This window comes from Rhodnius prolixus, unplaced genomic scaffold (genome assembly GCF_049639745.1).
Source record: "Rhodnius prolixus isolate KJV_2025 unplaced genomic scaffold, Rpr scaffold_13, whole genome shotgun sequence".
Lineage (NCBI taxonomy): Eukaryota > Metazoa > Arthropoda > Insecta > Hemiptera > Reduviidae > Rhodnius > Rhodnius prolixus.
The window spans coordinates 1,327,411-1,351,812 of NW_027411583.1; the positions used below are offsets into that span (position 1 = coordinate 1,327,411).

At 35.1% G+C, this 24,402-nt stretch overlaps 1 long non-coding RNA gene across 1 annotated transcript; it reads right to left on the reverse strand.

The window, feature by feature from the left end:
* Positions 1-1,705: 1,705 nt before the first annotated feature.
* LOC141447884 (uncharacterized) lies at positions 1,706-23,372 on the reverse strand. The gene is made up of 2 exons (XR_012454658.1): positions 13,742-23,372; positions 1,706-13,608 (listed from the first exon to the last, which is right to left on the reverse strand). It is a non-coding gene; the product is annotated as an uncharacterized lncRNA (long non-coding RNA).
* Between the last annotated feature and the right edge of the window lie 1,030 nt (positions 23,373-24,402).

Genomic DNA, 24,402 nt, shown 5'->3' on the forward strand with positions numbered 1-24,402 from the left:
ATTAGTTAGTAAGTTAATTTAGCTGTTGGGCGAAATACACCCTCCATGTTAGACGGAACCCATATCTTAGGACTATTAGTCAAACCCACATAAAAGTTTTTATGGGAATGGAATAATTTTAGCTTATAGTCTAGTACGCCATATTAGTTGAATGAGTTATTTTTTTTATTCACATCATCTGCAGTTAGTTTGGTTGGATAGTTAATACCTTTTAGATAGCATAGTTATAAGTTGGGCATTATGCCCCCGCCATATTACAAAAGTCATATTTTAGAAATATCAATGGATGCCTTAAGAAATTAGTTGAGCAGAATGCATCTGACATATCAGAAGAACCATATCTTAGGAATCTCAAAACATACCTTATTAATTTATTTGCTCAGTATGCACCGGCCATATAAGAAGAAACCATATGTTAGGAATCTCAACGGATACCTTAAGTAATTAGTTTATAAGTTGGTTTAGTTGTAAGTTGGGCAGTATGCCCCTGCAATATGAGATGAAACCATATCTTAGGAATCTCAATGGAAGCCTTATGTATTTAGCTGCTCAGTATACACCGGCCATATAAGTAGAAACCATATCTTAGGAATCTCAATGGATGCCTTATGTATTTAGTTTATAATTTAGCTTAAGCTTAGTTTTAAGTTGGGCAGAATGCCTCTGCCATTCCAGAAAAAAACCATATCTTAGGAACTCAATTTATTCCTTAAGTATTTAGTTTATAAGTTAGCTTAAGCTTAGTTTTAAGTGGACAGTATGCCCCTGACATATCAGAAGAACCATATTTTAGGAATTTTAATGGATGCCTTAATTATTTAGTTTGTAAGTTAGCTTAAGCTTAGTTTTAAGTTGGTGCAGTATCCATCCTTCAGCTCAGAAGAAAACCATATCTTTGGAATCCCAATAGTGGATCTGACATTAGTTTATAAGTAGTTTTTAAAGGAAATTTATTGGAACAAATCGTTTATTTAGTTACATACCGACTATAATAATAATTTCAGTACACGTCATCTAATAATAACACATCCTAAACTAATTTAAGTGAAAAATTCAATTTTGTTCAGCAGACTTTTAAAGTACTCATGAAGTATTGGGATACGTTTAAATTTCGCTTTTATATTTTTTGTACACCCAACTCGAATTGCTGCAGAAATTGAATACTTCAGTTGAAGAAGTTACTTTAATAAATGTTAAGACTATGTCACAATCCTAATAAAGATTTGGGTTGAGGACGACCTTAAGGAGACAAGAAATGGTAAATGGGATAGCTAACTACTGGGAAGTACACTTAGCTACTTTAATACGGCTGAAGGTTTCTTGCGGTACCATAGAGTCTCAGAAATGGTGTGCGCAGTCAGACTTACGCAGCTGCCAAAACACTCGGAAATCTATTGGACTACTGCTAACCTGAGTCTTCATTCTCAAGAAATGTCCACTCAGAATACTTAAAGGAAGTGGTACTGGCTCTGTTAGCCTGCTCCAGAGAGCAGTTGTCCGGGGGGCACCTCGTGGAGGTAGAGCTCAGATTTTTGCCCCCCAAAAATGCCATCCTGCCTTTAATATCGTATTCCAACTGGTTTTCATCCTCTTTTAAGCAGGCGTAGTAGCAAATCTCTTTAATAATAGAGATGCATTACCTGCGATGTACAGAGGGGGAGAGAGAAAACCAGCTTTGGACCCGTTAAGGAATACGGTTATACGGAGTTTGGGTAGAGTAATGGACAAATAGCAGGAATGGCAGAATGCTGGATACGCTATTTGTGAAGGAACGCGTTGAGGTTAAAAGCTTTAGAAGTAAACTTGGGCTCGTTCAACCAATAGACAATAAACCAATCGATAAATAGGAAATAGCAAAAAAAATATGAATCCCGTATGAACTGAAAAATGTAGCATCAACCTGATGCTGACAAACTAATATCAAATATTACGCGCATCCTATATATTAACGGAAAAGTGTTTTATCTACCTCACGGTGAAGCACTAACATACCAACAAAGTATTACTCTAAATCAAGTAAATTAGTTAACCTAACAAGGAAGAAATCGAACCTAATGAACTAATGTGGCACCTAATGTACCTGGTTAGCTAGGGAGTTAAACAGAGCCATGACGCCAACGATTGAGGGCCCTTACTCATGTACTGCCTCGGGAACTGTACTGTTAATGAGGTGCTGGAAGAATTTAAGACAAATCTAGTAGTTACATCTCATAGTGAAATATTGGACCATTAAAGCTACACTGATGTGCACTGAAGTTCAACTAGTTTGCACTAATGTTCCAATTAGTGTATCTTTTAATCGCCTAATCTTCAACAATGTGCACTAGTATTCTACTAATATGCACTAATGTTACAATAATGTGCACTAATGATCGCTTAAAGAGCAGGTATGTACTACTAATGTGCACTGAAATTCACTAATTATACATTAATGTTCCACTCAACTACCCCAATAATCATTAATGTGCACCAAAGTTCCACTAATATGCACCAGTACACTACTAAGATGCACTAATGTTACAATAATGTGCAATAATGATCTTTTAAAAGGCAGGAATGTTCCATTAATGTGCTCTGAAATTTCGTAATATGCACTTACGTTCCACTTCACTACTCTACAGTCATCATTACTGTGCACAAAAGTTCCACTAATATGCACTAGAATTCTACTAATATGCACTAATGCTCCAATGAAGTGCACTAAAGATCTCGAGAAGAGCACCTATGTTCCATTAATGTGCACTAATATTCCACATATTAGTACTAGTCTGAACTAAGGTGCCATAATGTTGCACTAATATGAAATAATTTTCCACTGTAAAATAAAAGAAAATTTAATTACTCTACAAAAAATCACGAAGTTTCAAAATTAATAAAAAATAACTTACAAATTTCTAAATAATTAGATGCTTTTTTGATTTATAACCATAAAGCTAAGCCTTTCAACAGAGTCCAGCAGCAATATTAACAGAACTCATTCGGAGGCAATTCATAAGCCAATCGTCCTCATCTCGGCACTGTTTTACTCCAAAACTAACCAGACAGTTTATGGACCATCCAAGTACTTTAGGTAGCTAATAAGATATAACATCCGTTTATTGCATCTATCCACTTTCAACATAAATATTAAAAGAACTTTAATGAAGCCAGTATTAGATTGTCCTCCAGAATCGGAATGTCAACCACCAAAATATTAGGGGGGCAAGTTAAAAGAAAAATATCATGAATGCAGAAATTATTATGATCCGGATTTAATCTACCCTATAAAAACTATGTTACATAGCTAACACAGCAACACTATAACGACTTATATTCAAGTGTTCCATCAACCATATAGTGATAGCCTAACTAATTGAACGCGTAGTACTAACACACACACAAACAAAAAAAATTGTAAACATTATAATGATAACCTAAATTAATTACCAAACTCAACAAACTAGCAAAAACACAAAATTATATCATCCCAATGGTGAAAAAACAAAATAAATGTACCATAACCAGCAACATAAAAATGTTTATTGACTCTCATGGTGATACTTTAATCGTAAAAGCTAAATGAGTAACAAAGAGTAACAGTAAATGAATAATTATCCTAATGGTAATACCGAATTTTTGCTACGAAAGGCGTCTTAAATCGCCTAAAAACCTGAAAGTGGTAATAATATGACAAACTGAATCCGTAACAAAAAACAGCAACAGCAGAATATAGTATCATCTTATCGATCATAATCTAATCTTAATAACTAAAACCGTCATATTTAATAACGCTAAAAATATGTATCAACAAGACGGTACCCTAATCATAATGACTAAATGCCTAATAGCCCGAAGCAGAAAACTGTCGTATCTACCTAACGGTGAAACCCTATTCTTAATAACTAACGGGTAATCTTTAATAATGGTGAAGTGTTGTATCAACACTATATGGGTTATACCATAATATTAATGACTATACGCGTCAATTTTAATAACGGTAAAATGTAGAATAAACTTTTAGGTGATTTTCTGATTTTAATAACTAAATGCCTAATAGCCAGCAGCAGAAATCTGTTGTATCTACCTGATGGTGATACCTTCATCTTAATAACTATCGGGTCATATTTAATAACGGTGAAGTGTTGTATCAACCTGATGGGGATACCCTTACCTTAACAATTAAATGCGTCATATTTAATGACCGTAAAGTGTTCTATCAACCTGACGGTGATACACTAACCTTAATAACTAACGGGTCATATTTAATAACGGTAAAATGTTGTATCATCCTGACAGTGATACACAAATCTTAATAACTGAATGCCTAATTGCCAGCTGCACAAAACTGTTGTATCTACCTGAAGCTAATACTCTAACGTTAATGACTAAATGCCAAATAGCCAGCAGCAGAAATCTGTTGTATCAACCTGACGGTGACACCCTATTCTTAATAACTAAATGCGTAATAGCACGCGGCAGAATACTGTTGCATCAACCTGACGGTGATACCGAAATCTTAATAACTAAGAGGTAATATTTAATAACGGTAAAGTGGTGTATCAACCTGAGGGAGACACCCCAATCTTAATGACTAAACGCCTAGTAGCAAGCACAAGAAAACTGTTGTATCAACCTAACTGTGACACCCTATTCTTAATAACTAAATGCGTAACATCCCACTACAGAATACTGTTGCATCAACCTAACGGTGATACCTTCATCTTAGTAACTAACGGGTCATATTTAATAAGGGTGAAGTGTTGTACCCACCTGATGGTGATACCCTTATCTTAACAATTAAACGCGTCATATTTAATGATAGTTAAGTGTTGTATTAACCTGACGGTGATACTCTAATCTTAATAACTAACGGGTCATATTTAATAACGGTAAAATGTTGAATGCCTTGTTGGTGATTTTCTGATTTTAATAACTAAATGCCTAATAGCCAGCAGCAGAAAACTGTTGTATCTACCTGACGCTGATACTCTAATGTTAATGACTAAATGCCTAATAGCCGGATGCAGAAAACTGTCGTATCTACCTGATGGTGAGACCCTATTCTTAATAAATAACGGGTCATATTTAATAATAGTGAAGTGATGTATCAACCTGACGGTGATACCCTAATCTTACTAACTAAATGTCTAATAGCCGGAAGCAGAAAACTGTTGTATCAATCTGACGGTGACACCCTATTCTTAATAACCAAAGGCGAAATAGCCCGCAGAAGAATACTGTTGCATCAACCTGACGGTGATACCCTAATCTTAATAACTAAATGCCTAACAGCCCGAAGCAGAAAACTGTTGTATCAACCTGACGGTGACACCCTATCCTTAATAACTAAAGGCGAAAGAGCCCGCAGAAGAATACTGTTTCATCAACCTGACGGTGATACCCTAACCTTAATTACTAAATGCCTAATAGCCCGAAAAAGAAAGCTGTCGTATCTACCTGACGGTGAAACCTTATTCTTAATAACTAACGGGTCATATTTAATAATGGTGAAGTGTTGTATCAACACTATATGGGTGATACCCTAATCTTAAGAACTAACGGGTTATATTTAATAACGGTAAAATCTAGAATCAACTTATCGGTGATTTACTGATTTTAATAACTAAATGGCTAATAGCCAGCAGCATAAATCTGTTGTATCTACCTGATGGTGATAACTTCATCTTAATAACTATCGGGTCATATTTAACAACGGTGAAGTGTTGTATCAACCTGATGGTGATACCCTTATCTTAACAATTAAATGCGTCATATTTAATGACCGTAAAGTGTTGTATCAACCTGACGGTGATACTCTAATCTTAATAACTAACGGGTCATATTTACTAACGGTAAAATGTTGTATCATCCTGACGGCGATACCCAAATCTTAATTACTAAATGCCAAATAGCCACAAGCAGAAAATTGTTGCATCAACCTAACGGTGATAACTTAATTCTAAAGACTATACGCTTCATTTTTTATAATGCTAAAATGTAGAATCAACTTATCGGTGATTTTCTGATTTTAATTACTAAATGCTTGAAAGCCCGCGGCAGGATACTGTTGCATCAACCTGACGGTGATACCCTATTCTTAATAACTAACGGGTCATATTTAATAACATTGAAGTGTTGTATCATCCTGATGGTGATACCCTTATCATAACAATTAAATGCGACATATTTAATGACCGTTAAGTGTTGTATCAACCTGACGGTGATACTCTAATCTTAATAACTAAATGCTTAATAGCCCGCGGCAGAATACTGTTGCATCATCCTGATGGTGATACCCAAATCATAATAACTAAGAGGTCATATTTAATAAAGGTAAAATGGTGTATCAACCTGATGGTGATACCCCAAGCCTAATGACTAAATGCCTAATAGCAAGAACAAGAAAACTTTTGTATCAACCTGACGGTAACACCTTATTCTTAATAACTAAATGCGTAATAGCCCGCGGCAGAATACTGTTGTATCTACCTGATGGTGATACCTTCATTTTAATAACTAACGGGTCATTTTTAATAACGGTGAAGTGTTGTATCACCCAGATAATGATACCCTTATCTTAACAATTTAGTGCTTCATCTTTAAGGACCGTAAAGTGTTCTATCAACGTGACGGTGATACTCTAGTCTTAAAAACTAACTGGTCTTATTTAATAACGGTAAAATGTTGAATCAATTTGTCGGTGAATTTCTGATTTTAATAACTAAATGCCTAATTGCCAGCAGTAGAAATCTGTTGTATCTACCTGATGGTGATACCCTTATCTTAACAATTAAATGCGTCATATTTAATGACCGTAAAGTGACGGTGATACTCTAATCTTAAAAATTAACGGGTCATATTTAATAACGGTAAAATGTTAAATCAACTTTTCGGTGAATTTCTGATTTTAATAACTAAATGCAGAAAAATGCTGTATCTACCTGATGGTGATACCCTAATTTTAATAACTAAATGCCAAATAGCCAGAAGCAGAATACTGTTGTATCAACCTCACGGTGACACCCTATTCCTAATAACTAAAGGCGTAATAGCCCGCCGCAGAATACTCTTGCTTCAACCTGACGGTGATACCCTAATCATAATAACTAACAGGTCATATTTAATAACGGTGAAGTGTTGTATCACCCAGATAATGATACCCTTATCTTAACAATTTAGTGCTTCATCTTTAAGGACCGTAAAGTGTTCTATCAACGTGACGGTGATACTCTAATCTTAAAAACTAACTGGTCTTATTTAATAACGGTAAAATGTTGAATCAATTTGTCGGTGAATTTCTGATTTTAATAACTAAATGCCTAATTGCCAGCAGTAGAAATCTGTTGTATCTACCTGATGGTGATACCCTTATCTTAACAATTAAATGCGTCATATTTAATGACCGTAAAGTGACGGTGATACTCTAATCTTAAAAATTAACGGGTCATATTTAATAACGGTAAAATGTTAAATCAACTTTTCGGTGAATTTCTGATTTTAATAACTAAATGCAGAAAAATGCTGTATCTACCTGATGGTGATACCCTAATTTTAATAACTAAATGCCAAATAGCCAGAAGCAGAATACTGTTGTATCAACCTCACGGTGACACCCTATTCCTAATAACTAAAGGCGTAATAGCCCGCCGCAGAATACTCTTGCTTCAACCTGACGGTGATACCCTAATAATAATAACTAACAGGTCATATTTAATAACGGTAACGTGATGGTGATACCCCAAACTTAATAACTAACACGTCATATTTAATAATGGTATATTGTTGTACCAGCGTGATAGTGATATCCTAATCTTAAGGTCTAATCGCGTCATAGCTAGTAACACAAAAAAAGTGTATTAACCAGACGGTGATACCCTATTCTTAATAATTAACGGGTCATATTTAATAACATTGAAGTGTTTTATCAACCTGATAGAGATACCCTTATCTTAACAATTAAATGCGTCATATTTAATGACCGTTAAGTGTTGTATCAACCTGAAGGTGATACTCTAATCTTAATAGATAACGGGTCATATTTAATAACGGTAAAATGTTGAATGTCTTGTCGGTGAATTTCTGATTTTAATACTAAATGCCTAATAATCAGCAGCAGCAAACTGTGGTATCTACCTGATGGTGATACCTTCATCTTAATAACTAAATGCGTAATAGCCCGCGGCAGAATACTGTTGCATCATCCTATTGGTGGTACCCAAATCCTAATAACTATGAGGTCATATTTAATAACGGTAAAGTGGTGTATCAACCTGATGTGTGATATCCCAATCTTAATGACTAAATGCCTAATAGCAACAACAAGAAAACTTTTGTATCAACCAGACGGTAACACCCTATTCTTAATAACTAAATGCGTAATAGCCCGCGGCAGAATACTGTTGCATCAACCTGACGGTGATACCCTAATCTTAATAACTAACGGGTCATATTTAACAACGGTAAAATCTAGAATCAACTTATCGGTGATTTTCTGATTTTAATAACTAAATGCCTAATATCCAGCAGCAGAAATCTGTTGTATCTACCTGATGGTGATACCCCAAAATTAATAACTAACTCACCATATTTAATAATGGTATATTGTTGTATCATCCTGATAGTGATACCCTAATCTGAATTACTAAACGCACACTTAGCAGAAGAGACCACAGTGTCAATCTGGAAACACACCTATCAATCATCGTATAAATCTATTATTATAGATAAATAAATAAACTATATTCGGAGTTGGACATTAACCTGGTTTAGTTTTGTAGGTTAACAGGCCAATGACGCAAACGATTGAGGGCCCTTACTCATCGACTGCCACGGAAGAAGCTTTGTACAATTTGCTGATCGAGGAAACTAAGTTAAATCTAATAGTTACGTCTCATAGTGAAACATTAGGGCAATAATACTCTACTGATGTGTTTCAGCGGTGTGCACTAATCAACCAATTAATTATTCCTATCGTCATTAATTGTGCACTAAAGTTCCATTAATGTGCATTAGCATACTACTAAGATGCACTAATGTTACAATAATGTGCACTAATAATCTCTTAAAGAGCAAATATGTACCATTAATAAGCAATGAAATTTCATTATTATACACTAATGTTCCATTTAATTACCCCAATAATCATTAAATAGCACTAAAGTTCCATTAATGTGCATCAGTACTATACTAAGGTGCACTAATGTTACAATAATGTGCACTAATGATCTCTTAAAGAGCAAATATGTTTCATAATTGTGCAATGAAATTTCATTAGTATGCACTAATGTTACATTTAATTACCCCTATAATCATTAAAGAGCACTAAAGTTCCATTAATGTGCATCAGTACTATACTAAGATGCACTAATGTTACAATAATGTGCACTAATGATCTCTTAAAGAGCAAATATGTACGATTAATATGCAATGAAATTTCATTAATATGCACTAATGTTCCATTTCATTGCCCCAATAATCATTAAAGAGCACTAAAGTTCCATTAATGTTTATAAGTACTATACTAAGATGCACTAATGTTACAATAATGTGCACTAATGAATTTTTATAGAGCAATAATATTCCAATTATGTGTACTAAAATTTAACTTATTTGCACCACTAATGTTAATGTTAGATGAACATTATTATGTTCCACTGTAAGATGATACAAAATGCATTTACATTATAAACAAAAACACATTCAAAATTAATAAGAAATATTTTACAAAAAATTTAATTAATTATTAGATACTTTCAGGATTCATAACCATAAAGCTAATAGTTTCAAGTACAGCAGCAATATTACAAGTACTCATTCAGAGGCAATCCATGAGCCAATCGTCCTCATCACAGCACTTTTTCACTCCAAAACTAACCAAACCATTTAATGACCACTTACGTACACTGAGTAGCTAGTAAGATATAACATCCGTTTATTCCATTACACAAAAACTATATCGAAACGCCTAACGCTGGCGTAAAAAGAGAGTGGTATCATCTTGATTGAGACTCCTTAATAATATCTATACCCGCAATAAGAAAAGGGTTGTATCAACCTGCTGGTGATACACTAACATTAACTAACACTATATCTAAACGCGTAAAGCTGCCATAAATAGAGAGTGGTATCATCCTGATGGAGACACCTTAATAATATCTATACACGCAATAAAAAAAGGGTTGTATCAACCTGCTGGTGATACACTAACATTAACCAACACTATATCTCAACGCGTAAAGCTTGCATAAATAAAAAGTGGTATCATCCTGATGGAGACACCTAAATAATATCTAAACACGCAATAAGAAAAGGGTTGTATCAACCTGCTGGTTATACACTAACATTAACTAACACTATATCTAAACGCGTATAGCTGGCATAAATAGAGGGTGGAATCATCCTGATGGAGACGCCTTAATAATATCTATACTCGCAATACAAAAAGGGTTGTATCAACCTGCTGGTGATACACTAACATTAACTAACACTATATCTAAACGCGTAAAGCTTGCATAAATAAAGAGTGGTATCATCCTGATGGAGACACCTTAATAATATCTACACTCGCAATAAAAAAAGGGTTGTATCAACCTGCTGGTGATACACTAATATTAACTAACACTATATCTAAACGCATAAAGCTGGCATAAATAGAGAGTGGTATCATCCTGATGGAGACACTTTAATAATATCTAAATTCGCAATAAGAAAAGGGTTGTATCAACCTGCTGGTGATACACTAACATTAACTAACACTATATCTCAACGCGTAAAGCTTGCATAAACAAAGAGTGGTATCATCCTGATGGAGACACCCTTATAATATCTATACTCGCAATAAGAAAAGGGTTGTATCAACCTGCTGGTGATGCACTAACATTAACTAACACTATATCAAAACGCGTAAAGCTGGCATAAATAGGGAGTGGTATCATCCTGATGGAGACACCCTAATATTATCTATACTCGCAATAAAATAAGGGTTGTGTCAACCTGCTGGCGATGCACTAACATTAACTAACACTATATCTAAACGCGTAAAGCTGGCAAAAGTAGAGAGTGGTATCATCCTGATGGAGACACCTTAATAATATCTATACTCGCAATAAGAATAGTGTTGCATCAACCTGCTGGTGATACACTAACATTAACTAACACTATATCTAAACGCGTAAAGCTGGCATAAATAGAGAGTGGTATCATCCTGATGGAGACACCTTAATAATATCTAAACTCGCAATAAGAAAAAAGTTGTATCAACCTGCTGGTGATACACTAACATTAACTAACACTATATCTCAACGCGTAAAGCTTGCATAAACAAAGAGTGGTATCATCCTGATGGAGACACCCTTATAATATCTATACTCGCAATAAGAAAAGGGTTGTATCAAGCTGCTGGTGATGCACTAACATTAACTAACACTATATCTCAACGCGTAAAGCATGCATAAACAAGGAGTGGTATCATCCTGATGGAGACACCCTTATAATATCTATACTCGCAATAAAATAAGGGTTGTGTCAACCTGCTGGTGATGCACTAACATTAACTAACACTATATCAAAACACGTAAAGCTGGCTTAAATAGAGAGTAGTATCATTCTGATGGAGACACCTTAATAATATCTAAACTCTCAATAAGTAAAGGGTTGTATCAACTTGCTGGTGATGCACTAACATTAACTAACAAGATGTCAAAACGCGTGATGCTGGCATAAATAGGGAGTGGTATCATCCTGATGGAGACTCCCTAATATTATCTATACTCGCAATAAAATAAGGGTTGTGTCAACCTGCTGGTGATGCACTAACATTAACTAACACTATATCTAAACGCGTAAAGCTGGCATAAGTAGAGAGTGGTATCATCCTGATGGAGACACCTTAATAATATCTATACTCGCAATAAGAAAAGGGTTGTATCAACCTGCTGGTGATACACTAACATTAACTAACACTATATCTAAACGCGTAAAGCTTGCATAAATAAAGAGTGGTATCATCCTGATGGAGACACCCTAATAATATCTATACTCGCAAAAAAAAAAAGGGTTGTATCAACCTGCTGGTGATACACTAATCTTAACTAACACTATATCTAAACGCATAAAGCTGGCATAAATAGAGAGTGGTATCATCCTGATGGAGACACCTAAAAAATATCTAAATTCGCAATAAGAAAAGGGTTGTATCAACCTGCTGGTGATACACTAATATTAACTAACACTATATCTAAACGCATAAAGCTGGCATAAATAGAGAGTGGTATCATCCTGATGGAGACACCTAAAAAATATCTAAATTCGCAATAAGAAAAGGGTTGTATCAACCTGCTGGTGATGCACTAACATTAACTAACACTATATCTAAACGCATAAAGCTGGCATAAATAGAGAGTGGTATCATCCTGATGGAGACACCTAAAAAATATCTAAATTCGCAATAAGAAAAGGGTTGTATCAACCTGCTGGTGATGCACTAACATTAACTAACACTATATCTAAACGCGTAAAGCTGGCATAAGTAGAGAGTGGTATCATCCTGATGGAGACACCTTAATAATATCTATACTCGCAATAAGAAAAGGGTTGTATCAACCTGCTGGTGATACACTAACATTAACTAACACTATATCTCAACGCGTAAAGTTTGCAAAACAAAGAGTGGTATCATCCTGATGGAGACACCCTTATAATATCTGTACTCGCAATAAGAAAAGGGTTGTATCAACCTGCTGGTGATACACTAACATTAACTAACACTATATCTAAACGCGTAAAGCTGGCATAAATAGGGGGTGGTATCATCCTGATGGAGACACCTTAATAATATCTAAACACGCAATAAGAAAAGGGTTGTATCAACCTGCTGGTGATACACTAACATTAACTAACACTATATCTCAACGCGTAAAGCTTGCATAAACAAAGAGTGGTATCATCCTGATGGAAACACCCTTATAATATCTATACTCGCAATAAGAAAAGGGTTGTATCAACCTGCTGGTGATGCACTAACATTAACTAACATTATATCTAAACGCGTAAAGCTGGCATAAGTAGAGAGTGGTATCATCCTGATGGAGACACCTTAATAATATCTATACTCGCAATAAGAAAAGGGTTGTATCAACCTGCTGGTGATACACTAACACTAACTAACACTATATCTAAACGCGTAAAGCTGGCATAAATAGAGAGTGGTATCATCCTGATGGAGAAGCCTTAATAATATCTATACTCGCAATACAAAAAGGGTTGTATCAACCTGCTGGTGATACACTAACATTAACTAACACTATATCTAAACGCGTAAAGCTTGCATAAATAAAGAGTGGTATCATCCTGATGGAGACACCTTAATAATATCTATACTCGCAATAAAAAAAGGGTTGTATCAACCTGCTGGTGATACACTAATATTAACTAACACTATATCTAAACGCATAAAGCTGGCATAAATAGAGAGTGGTATCATCCTGATGGAGACACTTTAATAATATCTAAATTCGCAATAAGAAAAGGATTGTATCAACCTGCTGGTGATACACTAACATTAACTAACACTATATCTCAACGCGTAAAGCTTGCATAAACAAAGAGTGGTATCATCCTGATGGAGACACCCTTATAATATCTACACTCGCAATAAGAAAAGGGTTATATCAACCTGCTGGTGATGCACTAACATTAACTAACACTATATCAAAACGCGTAAAGCTGGCATAAATAGGGAGTAGTATCATTCTGATGGAGACACCTTAATAATATCTAAACTCTCAATAAGTAAAGGGTTGTATCAACTTGCTGGTGATGCACTAACATTAACTAACACTATGTCAAAACGCGTAATGCTGGCATAAATAGGGAGTGGTATCATCCTGATGGAGACTCCCTAATATTATCTATACTCGCAATAAAATAAGGGTTGTGTCAACCTGCTGGTGATGCACTAACATTAACTAACACTATATCTAAACGCGTAAAGCTGGCATAAGTAGAGAGTGGTATCATCCTGATGGAGACACCTTAATAATATCTATACTCGCAATAAGAAAAGGGTTGTATCAACCTGCTGGTGATACACTAACATTAACTAACACTATATCTAAACGCGTAAAGCTTGCATAAATAAAGAGTGGTATCATCCTGATGGAGACACCCTAATAATATCTATACTCGCAAAAAAAAAAGGGTTGTATCAACCTGCTGGTGATACACTAATATTAAGTAACACTATATCTCAACGCGTAAAGCTTGCATAAACAAAGAGTGGTATCATCCTGATGGAAACACCCTTATAATATCTATACTCGCAATAAGAAAAGGGTTGTATCAACCTGCTGGTGATGCACTAACATTAACTAACATTATATCTAAACGCGTAAAGCTGGCATAAGTAGAGAGTGGTATCATCCTGATGGAGACACCTTAATAATATCTATACTCGCAATAAGAAAAGGGTTGTATCAACCTGCTGGTGATACACTAACACTAACTAACACTATATCTACAGCGTAAAGCTGGCATAAATAGGGAGTGGTATCATCCTGATGGAGACACCCTAATATTATCTATACTCGCAATAAAATAAGGGATGTGTCAACCTGCTGGTGATGCACTAACATTAACTAACACTATATCTAAACGCGTAAAGCTGGCATAAGTAGAGAGTGGTATCATCCTGATGGAGACACCTTAATAATATCTATACTCGCAATAAGAAAATGGTTGTATCAACCTGCTGGTGATACACTAACATTAACTAACACTATATCTCAACGCGTAAAGCTTGCAAAACAAAGAGTGGTATCATCCTGATGGAGACACCCTTATAATATCTGTACTCGCAATAAGAAAAGGGTTGTATCAACCTGCTGGTGATACACTAACATTAACTAACACTATATCTAAACGTGTAACGCTGGCATAAGTAGAGAGTGGTATCATCCTGATGGAGACACTTTAATAATATCTATACTCGCAATAAAAAAAAGGGTTGTATCAACCTGCTGGTGATACACTAATATTAACTAACACTATATCTAAACGCGTCAAGCTGGCATAAGTAGAGAGTGGTATCATCCTGATGGAGACACCTTAATATTATCTATACTCGCAATAAAATAAGGGTTGTGTCAACCTGCTGGTGATGCACTAACATTAACTAACACTATATCTAAACGCGTAAAGCTGGCATAAATAGAGAGTGGTGTCATCCTGATGGAGACACCTTAATAATATCTATACTCGCAATAAGAACAGGTTTGTATCAACCTGCTGGTGATGCACTAACATTAACTAACACTATATCTAAACGCGTAAAGCTGGCATAAGTAGAGAGTGGTATCATCCTGATGGAGACACCTTAATAATATCTATACTCGCAATAAGAAAAGGTTTGTATCAACCTGCTGGTGATGCACTAACATTAACTAACACTATATCTAAACGCGTAAAGCTGGCATAAATAGAGAGTGGTGTCATCCTGATGGAGTCACCTTAATAATATCTAAACTCGCAATAAGTAAAGGGTTGTATCAACCTGCTGGTGATACATTAACATTAACTAACACTATATCTCAACGCGTAAAGCTTGCATAAACAAAGAGTGGTATTATCCTGATGGAGACACCCTTATAATATCTAAACACGCAATAAGAAAAGGGTTGTATCAACCTGCTGGTGATACACTAACATTAACTAACACTATATCTAAACGCGTGAAGCTGGCATAAGTAGAGAGTGGTATCATCCTGATGGAGACACCTTAATAATATCTATACTCGCAATAAAAAAAAGGGTTGTATCAACCTGCTGGTGATACACTAATATTAACTAACACTATATCTAAACGCATAAAGCTGTCATAAATAGAGAGTGGTATCATCCTGATGGAGACACCTTAATAATATCTAAATTCGCAATAAGAAAAGTGTTATATCAACCTGCTGGTGATACACTAACATAAACTAACACTATATCTCAACGCGTAAAGCTTGCATAAACAAAGAGTGGTATCATCCTGATGGAGACACCCTTATAATATCTATACTCGCAATAAGAAAAGGGTTGTATCAACCTGCTGGTGATGCACTAACATTAACTAACAATATATCAAAACGCGTAAAGCTAGCATAAATAGAAAGTGGTATCATCCTGATGGAGACACCTTAATAATATCTATACTCGCAATAAGAAAAGGTTTGTATCAACCTGCTGGTGATGCACTAACATTAACTAACACTATATCTAAACGCGTAAAGCTGGCATAAGTAGAGAGTGGTATCATCCTGATGGAGACACCTTAATAATATCTATACTCGCAATAAGAAAAGGTTTGTATCAAGCTGCTGGTGATGCACTAACATTAACTAACACTATATCTAAACGCGTAAAGCTGGCATAAATAGAGAGTGGTGTCATCCTGATGGAGACACCTTAATAATATCTAAACTCGCAATAAGTAAAGGGTTGTATCAACCTGCTGGTGATACACTAACATTAACTAACACTATATCTCAACGCGTAAAGCTTGCATAAACAAAGAGTGGTATTATCCTGATGGAGACACCCTTATAATATCTAAACACGGAATAAGAAAAGGGTTGTATCAACCTGCTGGTGATACACTAACATTAACTAACACTATATCTAAACGCGTGAAGCTGGCATAAATAGAGAGTGGTATCATCCTGATGGAGACACCCTAATAATATCTATACTCGCAATAAAAAAAGGGTTGTATCAACTTGTTGGTGATACACTAACATTAATTAACACTATATCTAAACGCGTAAAGTTGGGATAATAATATCTATACACGAAATAAGAAAAGGGTCGTATCAACCTGCTGGTGATACACTACCATTAACTAATAATATGTCTAAACGCGTAAATCTGGCATAAATAGAGAGTGGTACAATCCTGATGGAGACACCCTAATAATATCTATACTCGCAATAAAAAAAGGGTTGTATCAACTTGTTGGTGATACACTAACATTAATTAACACTATATCTAAACGCGTAAAGTTGGGATAATAATATCTATACTCGAAATAAGAAAAGGGTCGTATCAACCTGCTGGTGATACACTAACATTAACTAACACTATATCTAAACGCGTAAAGCTGGCATAAATAGAGGGTGGTATCATCCTGATGGAGACACCCTTATAATATCTAAACACGCAATAAAAAAAGGGTTGTATCAACCGGCTGGTGATACACTAACATTAACTAACACTATATCTAAACGCGTAAAGCTGGCATAAATAGAGAGTGGTATCATCCTGATGGAGACACCTTAATAATATCTATACTCGCAATAAAATAAGGGTTGTGTCAACCTGCTGGTGATGCACTAACATTAACTAACACTATATCTAAACGCGTAAAGCTGGCATAAATAGAGAGTGGTATCATCCTGATGGAGACACCTTAATAATATCTATACTCGCAATAAAATAAGGGTTGTGTCAACCTGCTGGTGATGCACTAACATTAACTAACACTATATCTCAACGCGTAAAGCTGGCATAAATAGAGAGTGGTATCATCCTGATGGAGACACCTTAATAATATCTATACTCGCAATAAAATAAGGGTTGTATCAACCTGCTGGTGATACACTAACATTAACTAACACTATATCTAAACGCGTAAAGCTGGCATAAATAGAGTGTGGTATCATCCTGATGGAGACACCTTAATAATATCTATACTCGCAATAAAATAAGGGTTGTATCAACCTGCTGGTGATACACTAACATTAACTAACACTATATCTAAACGCGTAAAGCTTGCATAAACAAAGAGTGGTATCATCCTGATGGAGACACCTTAATAATATCTATACTCGCAATAAAATAAGGGTTGTATCAACCTGCTGGTGATACACTATATCTAAACGCGTAAAGCTGGCATAAATAGAGAGTGGTATCATCCTGATGGAGACACCTTAATAATATCTATACTCGCAATAAAATAAGGGTTGTATCAAGCTGCTGGTGATACACTAACATTAACTAACACTATATCTCAACGCGTAAAGCTTGCATAAACAAAGAGTGGTATCATCCTGATGGAGACACCTTAATAATATCTATACTCGCAATAAAATAAGGGTTGTATCAACCTGCTGGTGATACACTAACATTAACTAACACTATATCTCAACGCGTAAAGCTTGCATAAATAAAAAGTGGTATCATCCTGATGGAGACACCTAAATAATATCTATACTCGCAATAAAAAGAGGGTTGTATCAACCTGCTGGTGATACACTAACATTAACTAACACTATATCTAAACGCGTAAAGCTTGCATAAACAAAGAGTGGTATCATCCTGATGGTGACACCTTGATAATGTCTAACTCGCAATAAAATAAGGGTTGTGTCAACCTGCTGATGATGCTGATAAATTTAAACGAGTAATATTAGGGAGTAAAAAAGTGTTGTGTTGGGTGCATTGTGTACTGAGCTGTGGTACCCGTGGGGTCGCTACTTCCCAAGCGACTGCATGCATCAATCGCTCCATGCGGGCTAATTTTAGAAGTTTTTTCAGAAATAGAAGTAGCATTCAATTATGATAAAAAATCATATTCTTCCAAAACAGTATGAAGCAAAGTGGGCAGTACATGATCGAGAGAATAAGGGTGTCGCTCCAATGTAAAGTCTTGGAATTCAACCTAACTGACGGTTAGATAAGAAATCTAATCTTCAATGGATCATCTAATTCAATTATGCGGCCGGCAAAATGATTAAGTAGCATCTATCTATTCACTCAGGTCTCTAGGCAAATAATTTTAATATTGCAGTAGTTGATCATAACGTTTTATACAGAGCTGTAAATGTCTTCCAGTTTTGAATGTAGCTTAATCCTAACGTAGTTACTTCAACTTATATACTGCTGAGATCTTAAAGATCGCTGCACATGGAACCAACTCGAATTGCTGTAGAAATTGAATACTTCAGTTGGAGAAGTTACTTTAATAAACTTTAAGACTATGTCACAATCCTAATAAAGATTTGGGTTGAGGACGACCTTAAGAAGATGACAAGAAATGGTAAATGGGCTAGCTAACTACTGGGAAGTACACTTAGCTACTTCAATACGGCTGAAGGTTTCTTGTGGTACCATAGAGTCTCAGAAATGGTGTGCGCAGTCAGACTTACGCAGCTGCCAGAACACTCGGAATTCTATTGGACTACTGCTAACCTGAGTCTTCATTCTCAAGAAATGTCCACTCAGAATACTTAAAGGAAGTGGTACTGGCTCTGTTAGCCTGCTCCAGAGAGCAGTTGTCCGGGGGGCACCTCGTGGAGGTAGAGCTCAGATTTTTGCCCCCCAAAAATGCCATCCTGCCTTTAATATCGTATTCCAACTGGTTTTCATCCTCTTTTAAGCAGGCGTAGTAGCAAATCTCTTTAATAATAGAGATGCATTACCTGCGATGTACAGAGGGGGAGAGAGAAAACCAGCTTTGGACCCGTTAAGGAATACGGTTATACGGAGTTTGGGTAGAGTAATGGACAAATAGCAGGAATGGCAGAATGCAGAATACGCTATTTGTGTAGATCCGCATTTGGGATGATGAGATTTACGGGGAAACTTGGACTCGTTTAAGCAATAGAGAATAAACCAATCGATAAATAGGCAGAGACAATATGAACCTGTATAAGGAAGGAAGTCGCAACTGACAAAAGAACCAATTTGAAGAAACAACAGCAGAATGATTAACGACAACAATAGAAATTAGAAACAACGTTGAATACGAACTCGAAGTGTTTGTTTGTATTTTGGCATCTGAAATACCAAAACGCCTCCTAAAATTATAAAAATAGTTAAATTATTTAAACATTAATTTTGAAGTAACATAAGATTTTTATATAAAAAATAGAAATTAATAGTCTTACTTTTCTCTGCTCAACTTGGACTAGAAGTTCCGAAGAAGGATATTAACAGTGGCCATATAAATGTTTAAATAATTATAATTCCGTTTATTTTTCTAAAATGACTAGTGCCAATTTTTTTCATGCAAGCAAAATAATTGGAACTATAATTATTATAGATAAAGTTATTATTTAGACGATAGATTTGTTGCAAGTGTGGTGAGCCATTCCAAGGAATGACACTTAAAGGAGTTGAGAATCATAAATATGGACCACATAGTTAATTCCTCGCCCTACCTGATTTTGCTGTCGGCTGGGATATGCACCAATTACTTGCAGTAACATATCCATCGATGTCTTCTACAGCTCGTCAACACTGGACACTGGACACAGTTTAAAAGATTTTAACGGAAATGAAACTGACGTATTTGCTGTTAGAGTCGGACTTTTGAAAATAACCGGAGAATATTTGTTTATTTTTAAGCGCACAAGTTAAAATGTATTTCCTCCACTTTAATAAAGGGTAATCAACCATTTCCGCTAAAAGCACTCCCGGGGATTTTAACACTCCCGCACTCCCGAGAATTTTAACGTTCCCGCACTCCTGTAACAGAAACAAACTTTTATTACTTTTTGGTAAATACTGCACAATAATAATAATTGTTTAAATTAACTGTGGTTCTGTCAATAATAATAATTTTTATATACAATAGATATAATTATATGTATATTTACATTTCCCAACATTGCTTATGTGATTTCCAACATACAAAGTTAATGCACTCATAATTAGAGAAAGATTAACATGATGAAAGAAATACTTACTATAGTAAGTAATATAATAATAATAATAATAATAATAATAATAATAATAATAATAAGACACTTTATTGAAAATAATTACAAACATTAGAATTGAAAACAAAACAAAAGCGTATACGGCTTGGTAATCCGTCAGCCGGAAGTTAGGTGCTTTTTATAATATAATATAATTAAGCAAAAATAAAACAAGAAGTGACTTAATGAAATGATAATTGTATAAAACAAAACCTATTATTAATAAAGAACAAGAAAATACATAATATTACAGATAAGATAAAGAAAAAAGAGAAAAATCGCCTCCATAAAGTACATTCATTGAAAAAGTAAATAGAAAAATTAAAAATTAAAATTAAAACAAAAATAAAATAATAAACATGAACCTCTTCATAAACTAATAATTAAACTCTTGAATTAATTGGTATCTGTACAACCAGGCAGAGCGAGCGTAATTAATAAGATTGAGACAGTCAGTAGAGTTTAAAAGCTCTCTTAGATTGGGCAAAGTTAGAGAACGAACACCAAGGTGTCGCACTCTAAATTCTGCCAAGATAGGACAAATAGCCAAAAAATGGACTATGTCCTCTCTAGCCTTTAAATTGCATAGTGAGCACAACTCTACCTCCCTGTCAACCCAAGGGGTAAAATTCAAATAGAGCAGTTCGCATCTCATCTTAAACAGCCAACGTAATTCTTTTAAATTTAATACTGTAGTCTGAGATGAAAAAGAAAATAGACCAGCATTAACATTAAGCTCTCTATAAAAAAGGTATCTATTAGAATCTTTGGCGCTTGTAACACTCACTTCCCGATGAACTATCTTTATTTTATTTGACAGAATAGCAAACTGATTCTTCCACAATGAAACGTTATTATAGGAGAAACAGAAATTAAGATTGTACTTTTCAGCCAGTTTTATCCAGCTGCCAAACCAAAAGGTTTTGTGTTTAACGATTTCTAGTGCAACTACTCTAGGGAGTCTATACGCCGGCAATTCAAGGATTTTCAAAATGTATCTGAAATGGAGCCCTAAAGTAAACGTAAATAACAAATCAACACCAGTTTCAAGATACAGCATGAAGTTTGGAGTAATTGAAGGCAGGGAATATAATTTCTTAATAGAAAAACGCAATAATTTCTCCAATACATCATACTGCTCAAACCCCCAAATCTGAGCAGCATAACAAGCGATGGATCTGAAGACAGTATTAAACAGTTGGAACTTATGGGACAAGGGAACCATGCACTGAGCAACAAGGACTGACCAGACTGTATTAAGGGCCATTTTAGCCATAAAGACTCTTTCCTTAATGTACGTTTGGAAGGAAAGGCGAGGTGTCAAAGTAACCCCCAAATATTTATATGAATTGACCACATCTATCAGCATATCCCCATATCTCCAACTTTCCCTTGACGAAAGCCTACCTCCTCTTCTAAAAACAACAATCTTGGACTTCGCCAGATTTACCTCCAAACCCCACTGTTCACAGTATTTTTTAAGGATATTAATATTGTTCTGAAGTTGGAGTGGATTCTCGCACAGGAGCACAATATCGTCAGCGTACATAAGTACTTTGACAGTAGTATTAGAAATTCGTATTCCACCTTCCAAACAACCAGGCAAGTCGTCAAGGAAAAGAGAAAACAATAAGGGGCTCAACAGGCAACCCTGCCTGACACCACTAGATACCCGAAAAAACTCAGAGACCCCATTATTCCCCCTAACAGCAGACACCGTTACAGCGTACAAGGATTTCAGAATAGTAAGCATTCTTGAGGACACGCCTAAATTATACAACTTCAAAAATAATGCCCTACGATTAACACGGTCAAAAGCAGCTGAAAAATCAACAAAAAAGCAATACACCTTTTGACCTCGTTTTAAAAATTTTAATTTAACAATACTAGTAAGAACAAGCAAATTGTCAAGAGTGGAGTAACCTCGCCGAAAACCCGTCTGATATTCACTCAAAAGATCATTTTCCACAATAAAACTATAGTATCTTCTATATATAGAAGTTACTGGTGATTGAAAGTATTCTTACAAAAAAGGAAATCTAAAAAGGGATCTCAAAAAGGTTATTTTCAGGAAAAGATTATTTATTTATCATTCTTAAATTTGTGATACACCAATGTTTGGGCTTAAAACTAACTATACTATCGCTCCAAAATCGATAATAATTTATAAATTAACATACAGAAATTACTGCAACATAATAAAGTATCAATTTGTTAGAAATCACAAAATAATCGTACTTAACGTACTATAACCAATGATTTATTAAAAACCTCAAAGAAAGCGCACCAACCACCGTGTTTCAATAATAATAATAATTACCAAAGCGGGAGTGACAATAAGATTTTGCTATTACAGGATTACTCTATTAAAGTCTTTTTTTTTTTAGGGCATAGGAGATGTTTGGGCCCCAAACAAAACTTTCAAGTAATAAATGATTACCTAATGAATAATACAATAATAAAGAAGATTGTAAACTAAAGATATACTGAATAAATTAAATTGGAAAAATCGTGATAAAAAAGAAAAAGACTAATGACGAATCTGAAGAAGAAAAGTGGAAAGAGCTAATGAGGAGGGTGACGCAGATATCTAGCGGAAGGAATTGCTGGGTGACCTTTCAACCCAATGTTGTATTATTCTAAAATTCTTGTCACAACGTCTATCATGAAAGAGAGAAACCCAGAATTACTTTCTCTTACCATTAGTAAGAGAAAAACACACGCACACTGAGAGAAAATGCATATTTTTTCCAGAGAGAGAAATCCTTCAAATTCCCAGTAAAAAAATCGATATCCAATATTACAATTGCAATTTGAAAACAAAATATTGAACTGTATTTGCGAAATAAAAATTTTGGTGCAAACACTCCTTTAACTTTTTCATACTGTGTTCCTTGAATTTCAAACTTATGCATTAAAACTTTAAAATATATTTATTATTATCTAGATTCTGAAAGAAACAAGACTGTACCACCAATCCTACATAAAAATCACATGAAAAGAAATGCGCCAAAAATTATTCAACTAAAAGTTCCCCCATCTTCATCAGCCAATTGGCGCACCAACTGCAGTCAAAATACGTTACCTTGGACGGTAGCCAGACAAAATGGTTGCCCTGGAATCCCCCCCTCCTACAACACTGAAAAGGCAAGAAACTAACCATCATCCTGACCTGAATAACAAAAGTCCTCATACCTACCTTTTTAACTCCGCCCTATTTTTGGACAAACGGCATTGTAGGTATGGTGATCGACTAAATCTTCCAATTCTCAAAGCAACCAGTTACTGACAAGCCAAAAAATACCATTTTAATGTATCTAACCACACAAAACCATAATGACCTCAAAATCCCTTTCAATCAAAGAGCTGAAGAAAACTAGTTTTTTTCAAAATTTCATTACTCAACAGCAGCTCATCCTAAAATCTTTTAAACCGAACACTTATCCATTTCCGCCTTTACCTGGTAATCCTCATAGGAGATTGAAGAGAAGATGGCCTCACGATCTACTCTCATCATGATAGCAGTAAAGATAAATGTTCACGATAATAATTCTGATACAGCGCTATCATGTACCAAATATCCTTGCAACAATTGTTGCAATTGTAAATTTCAATAAAAGGTTAAAAAATAAATAAAATAAAGTAATTGGTCTGAATGTATGTAAATTATATCTTTACAGTTGGAGAT